The following is a 6,657-nucleotide window of genomic DNA, read 5'->3' as shown; positions in this document are numbered from 1 at the left end:
TTATAGTCGTGAATGTAGAGTTATGTTGCTGTACATACGTGCCGAGTTGCTGGATCCCCAGCCTGTTGTCACACAGGACCAGCTGTCATCCAGCTTCACATCCTCATGTGGGAGGCACACCGGAGACACGGTGTCATCTAGGGACATATCAGAGAAGACCACCAGAATAAGCATCCTAGATATGTCACATGCTTTAATTGGCCTGCAAGCCAAGTTTACGGTCCTGTAAACCAGTCAAGCAAAAACAAGCAAGTCAGTGAGCTAAAGTAACCCATTCTGGAGGAGTATTTGTTTACCAAATCGAGCTGGAACACTGAGCTTGATGAGTGTGAGGTCAGAGGTCGGTGGGAAGGTTCCGTCATGGGGGTGGCTGAACACCTCGTCCACCGGGATGGTCTGGGCAGCCATGAACCTCAGGTCGTGACCTCCCAGCACCACCGTGTCAACTGTAGGTCTGAAAGAGGAGAATAGACAGGCACTGTGTGTGTGAAATAGGACTGGTGAACAAGAACTACAGTAGCTGACCTACCCTCACTGACATTCCAAGGGCTGTTTGAGAGCACAATACTGAGTGTGAGGGAAAGAACGTGAAGGTGGGTGTACGAGTCCACCGAATGAGTGAAGCATCACGACAGAGATAGAAAGTGATATTCAAAGAAAATGAACAATGGTGTAGAGGTTATATTACAGACGATAGTGCGTGTCCCCTGTGTCGGTACTTGGTGACTGACTCACTTGCAGCGGCAGTGCTGCGGTGCCAGGACCCAGTGGTGGTGGATCAGTGTCCCGCTGCAGTAGTGTCTCCCTTTGGACTGCAGACTGACCTGCCAGGGCCAGGAGTTGGGGCACGCCTCTGTCACACTCCCCACCCGCACCTCACCCTCCGAGGTCGCATACAACCACGCCGGGCGGGAGTCCAGCCGGCAGGTCAATATCTTACTCTGACCACAACTCTCTGGGAGACAGGAAGAGGGTACAAGAGGGTTAGGGGTCAAACTGAATATGATCTTCAGTTTTGATAACGCACTGTTTTGATGAACAAAACACAATTTGATGTGCTGGCAGTAAGATGAAAATTAAATCAGATATTAATTCTGTAAAATATTATTTCAGGTAGTTAAATAATTCAGTGACATAACCTACCTTCAGTCACAGTAATACCACCAGACGTAGATGTTTCACCTGTTAAAAATAAAAGATTACTACAAGAAAAACATTCCTGAGTGCTTAAAAACTAAGTATTTCTCCAGCGTTGGGCTCCAAGGGTGTCCTTACCTTGAATTAATTCATTGATCCAGTCTAGGTAGACCTGTACTTTAGTATAGACGCCAGGCCTCCGGGCTCTACCACAGCCCACTCCCCAGCTGACCACTCCAGCCAACTCATACCTGGACCCTGTGTAGCAGGACAGAGGCCCACCCGAGTCACCCTGCAAGAACAAACACGTCATAAATAACACGAAGAAAACAGAACAGACTTTTTATATGAAAATAGAATACAACGGAAGGTATAAAATACATGAAGGCATTGTCAGAGTTCAAGGTCACTACCTGACAGGCGTCTACACCTCCTTCAGGGTCTCCAGCACAGAACATGGTGGGCTGAACAACACCAAGGTAGAACTTGTTACAGTCCTCTGGGGACAGGCAGGTCACATTGACCTCCTGGAGTCTGTTGGCACGAGGCCCATCTGAGAGTAGAAGACACAACGAGGGGAAAACAAGTAACAGGACCCTCCTCACTGTGATCATTTATGATGTCAGTTATGACCCCAGAAAGAAACACTTGACCTTTCTAATAAAAGAGATGAAGGCAACTTAACTTCAAAAAGAAAAATAGGAAATGTACTGACTTTCTCTGGTGGTACCCCAGCCGGTCACTGTGCATTGTTTTTTGGGTTCGATTGGCCTCATCCATATCTCTATGGGTCTCACACACTGGTTGAACATCAGCGGGGTCTTCAGCTTCACCAGTGCAATGTCATGCATCTTTGTCATGCGGTTGTAATCCTTGTGGGTGACTATTTTAGAGACCCCAACCAACTGAAAACCAAAATAAAATGTGTGCCTTAACAGTTAAGTTAAAAACGCAGAAGAGGAACACAGAAGAAAAATATGTTTCGATGACTTGAATGTAGTCCGTCCCACCTGTTGACATTCTTCATCAGGATTCTCAAGGTCATGTTTTCCTGCCATCACAGTCCAGAAATCCACTTTGTTATACCTGGAAAACACCATCCATAATTACTTTGATTTCTCGAGCTACACATCCATTTCTTGATTGATTGTTACTTGAACATCCAGAACTACTCACTGCTTGAAGCAGTGTGTGGCAGTCAGAACCCACTGAGGGGCGATGATGGACCCCCACAGGCTGGCATGGTGGTAAAGCGTAGGGATACCTGCCATGGCCAGGAGTGGGCCCAGGCCTCCACACCACCAATGATCCTCACTTCCATCTCCTGCTCTGGCACGAAGGACCGAACCCCTGCCAGATCTGCAACAAATCTCCCAGAGGTTACAGGTTTCTTTATGGCTGTGCAGGGACAGGTTTCTCACTGCATCAGGAAATGTGTGGGGGGCCTTAGCTTTAAGTAGCTTAGTATAGCAGTGCATGTCTTGCCAGTAGGGCTGATGCTACCAGGGTGTGTGTATATCATTGTGAGCATTACATAGCTTCTGACCCTATGCTTGTTTCGTGCCCGAGACATATGGTGCCGGCTCCGGTCTTAATCTACACAGGAAGCGTGACCGACCTGAGTGCAGCTGTAAGGGTCGGAATCTATTCTGGCTACATGACATACTTCACTATCTGATCAGCTTCTATAGGTCAAAGTAAAAAACATTGTACTGAGCAACATTTTTTGGACATAGAGCAGCTTTAATAGCAGGTAGATTGTAGCTTCCAATGTAATTGTCTGCATCATTTAAAAAAAGTGTGTTTTTTCTTTTAAAAATATATATTTTCCCTTAACCCTACCACCCCTCCCCTAATTGGAGTAAACTAATGGACAACACTTAACCGTCTACATACATTTTACATTAGTTTTATTTATTAGTGGGACTAAACACAAGAACTATCAACTCAGCAAAAAAAATAAAACTTCCTCACTGTCAACTGCATTTATTTTCAGCAAACTTAACGGTAAATATTTGTATGAACATAAGATTGAAAAATTGAACAAGTTCCACAGATATGTGGGGTGGGGGGCACCAGATGCATTAAGTACTGTGGTGCATCCCCTCATGGACTACACCAGATTTTCCAGTTCTTGCTGTGAGATGTTATCCCACTCTTCCACCAAGGCACTTGCAAGTTCCCGGACATTTCTGGGGGGAAATGACCCTAGCCCGCAACCTCTGATCCAACAGGTCCTAGACATGCTCAATGGGATTGAGATCTGGGCTCTTCGGTGGCCATGGCAGAACACTGACATTCCTGTCTTGCAGGAAATCATGCACAGAACGAGCAGTATGGCTGGTGGCATTGTCATGCTGGAGGGTCATGTCAGGATGAGCCTGCAGGAAGGGTACAACATGAGGGAGTAGGATGTCTCCCCTATAACGCATAGCGTTGAGATTGAGCTTGTCATTGCAGGCAGTCCGTTGACGCTGTGACACGCCGCCCCAGACCATGACGGACCTTCAACCTCCAAAAACCGATCCCGCTCCAGAGTACAGGCCTCGGTGTAACACTCATTCCCACGACGATAAAAGCAAATCCGACCATCGCCCCGGTGAGACAAAACTGCGACTCGTCAGTGAAGAGCACTTTTTTTCCAATCCTGTCTGGTCCAGCGACGGTGGGTTTGTGCCTATAGGTGACGTTGTTACCAGTGATGTCTGGTGAGGACATGTCTTACAACAGGCCTACAAGCCCTCAGTCCATCCTCTCAGCCTATTGCGGACAGTCTGAGCACTGATGGAGGGATTGTGCATTCCTGGTGTAACTTGGGCAGTTGTTGCCATCCTGTACCTGTCCCGCAGGTGTGATGTTCGGATGTACCGATCCTGTGCAGGTGTGTTACATGTGGTCTGCCACTGCGAGGACGATCAGCTGTCTGCCCTGTCTCCCTGTAGCGCTGTCTTAGGTGTCACTCAGTACAGACATTGCAATTTATTGCCCTGGCCACATCTGCAGTAATCATGCCTCCTTGCAGCATGCCTAACGCATATTCATGCAGATGAGCAGGGACCCTGGGCATCTTTCTTTTGGTGTTTTTCCAGAGTCAGTAGAAAGGCCTCTAGTGTCCTAAGTTCATATAACTGACCTTAATTGCCTACCGTCTAAGCTGTTAGTGTCTTAACGATCTTTCCACAGGGGCATGTTCATGGTTCATTGAACAAGCATGGGAAACAGTGTTTAAACCCTTTACAATGAAGATCTGTGAAGTTACTGGGTTTTTATGAATTATCTATTAAAGACAGGGTCCTGAAAATGGGACGTTTCATTTTTTTGCTGAGTTTATATAAATTCCAGTCATACTTTATCAAAAACCTCTTTCAAGTCAGCTATTAATATCAGCCCTGGTGTCCCAGATTTTCCATAGTGTTCTATTGTTTCCAGGACTTGTCTTATATCATCTTCAATGTATCACCCATGTTGAAAAAACTGTCTGATTAGGATGAATAATATCCAACAATCACATGTGCTATGCATTTTGCATCACAACACTTTAGTGTAAGGGGCCGCCAGTGTTTTAATGGTCTGGAGCTTTATATGTAACACTTGGGTCCTCGGAGTATATCAAAAGAAGGTTTAGTACCTCGAGGAACTTATTAAACCAGTCCCTCCTCTGTAAAGCCATACCTCTAACTTCAGTTAGTGAAGATGGAGACAAACGAAAACATGCTTAAAGTACTTTGCGTCTACCTTCAAAATATTGTTTGGTGAATCGTGGGTGACTCATGTAGCAAGTTTCAGTAGATTATTTTTGGTAGCACTTCTATGCTGAGAAATCACAAATTTGGTGCATATCCCCCGAGATTGCTTAATTTAGTAGAATATATTACACTTGATCTCTTGAATGTTCACCATTTATTTTCTCTAACTTATTCTGTGCCTCTATGTTGCAGTTTACTGCCATCTGTACTGTTGCCCTATTTCCTTTGTAAATATGAACTTTTGGATATAAATTTCATTTGTTTTAAAGATTGGTATTGAATTGCTTGGCCTCTAAAGGCACATTTAAAGGTCTCCCATACAATGAGATCTGCTGTACATTGTCGGAAAAAGTCAGTTAATTTGTTTTTAACCAGGACAGAATAAGTCATCATCCAATAGGCTTTGATTACAGTTCCAATATCCTCGCCCACGTGGAAATTCTGTAAGAGTAATGTATATGCCAATTATTTGATGGTCTGGCCGCATTCTATCGTTTGGTGCCAACGAGAATGACATGTGGTCAAGAAGACTAACTTGATCGAGCCTCCCAAGTATATCTCACTAGCTCGGGATATTTAGGCCTCCATATATGCACTAGTTTCAATATCAATGAAATGCACGATTTCCTTAAGTGTATGAGGGTGACAGTTGTCGTGCGATATACTTTATGGCCCATTGAAGTATTTAAAAACGTATTATAATCTCCCACCATAATAGTAAAGTATTGCATTGCTTTTAGGCTTGATCAATTATTATATATTTTCAAATTAGCGTGGATCATCATTTGAAACATATAGATTAATGGGCCAATCCATTTAAGCTCCAAATTTCAGACAATTTGAATATCCACCCACCGTATCTTTTTCCCACACAACTTCATCAGAAAGTTCATCAAAAAACAGTTCCCTGTTAACAATATTTTTGCCAGGTAAATATTGATCGTCTTTTTATACTATCTGCTAAGCCATTACAATAACTGGCTATACGTATTTCACCATGAGATACAAATTTAAATTCTATTTATCATAGGTTTGTAAACTCACCATTAAAAATGTACCATAATAATTGAGTGTCCATATAGTTGTACCATGATATTGGCGTTGCTGCTAAGTAAACCTCCAATTGTTCTCCACTATTCCCCCCGATCCTTTATAAAGAGCAGTGCCAACGCCCTCACCGCGATTATTTTATATTCACTGTTACACGTTTTCCATACCATCAAAATGAAAACCACTGGAGAGAGTTGCATTTTCCTCTTCTGTTCCGTTCAATGCACTGGTTTCATGGTTACGTACATTCTCATTATGTAGATCTGAAAGAGAAGTAAAAATATATATATACAAATCACAGAAGGTTCACCATTCACTCAATCAAGTCACTGGCAACAAAACTAGAATGAAAATCAATGTGTTGGCCTTACCGTGCTGGAATCCAAGCCTCAACAGAGACAGATATACAACTAGAAAAACACACATTTTCATCCAAAGTGCATTAAAAAGTTGATTGGGTTAAGACTGATAGCCCAATCGGAATAAAAATGGCACAGGGGTAAATGCCACAAAGACACTTGACAACGTGCCTTTCTACTTTCAAGCACTCATCAGCTCTCCCACGCTGCACCTGCTACCGTCCCCTAATTAGATTCATTGACATGTAATATACCCACTGGGCCAGATGAGGGCAGTATACACCCATTTCATATGACTTTATCCCATTCCCAATAGGGCAACATATTTATCAGACACAGCACGCACCGACACCAGTTAATAAAAC

At 43.7% G+C, this 6,657-nt stretch overlaps 1 pseudogene; it reads right to left on the bottom strand.

Annotated features, from left to right (window-relative positions):
• LOC135515097 (transmembrane protease serine 9-like) lies at window positions 1–2,801 on the bottom strand (annotated as a pseudogene).
• Window positions 2,802–6,657: the final 3,856 nt, after the last annotated feature.

The sequence above is a fragment of the Oncorhynchus masou genome, chromosome 26, assembly GCF_036934945.1.
Source record: "Oncorhynchus masou masou isolate Uvic2021 chromosome 26, UVic_Omas_1.1, whole genome shotgun sequence".
Taxonomy (NCBI): Eukaryota; Metazoa; Chordata; class Actinopteri; order Salmoniformes; family Salmonidae; genus Oncorhynchus; species Oncorhynchus masou.
Note: the sequence above shows the minus strand (reverse complement) of the source record. Positions and strands in the feature narration are given on the sequence as shown.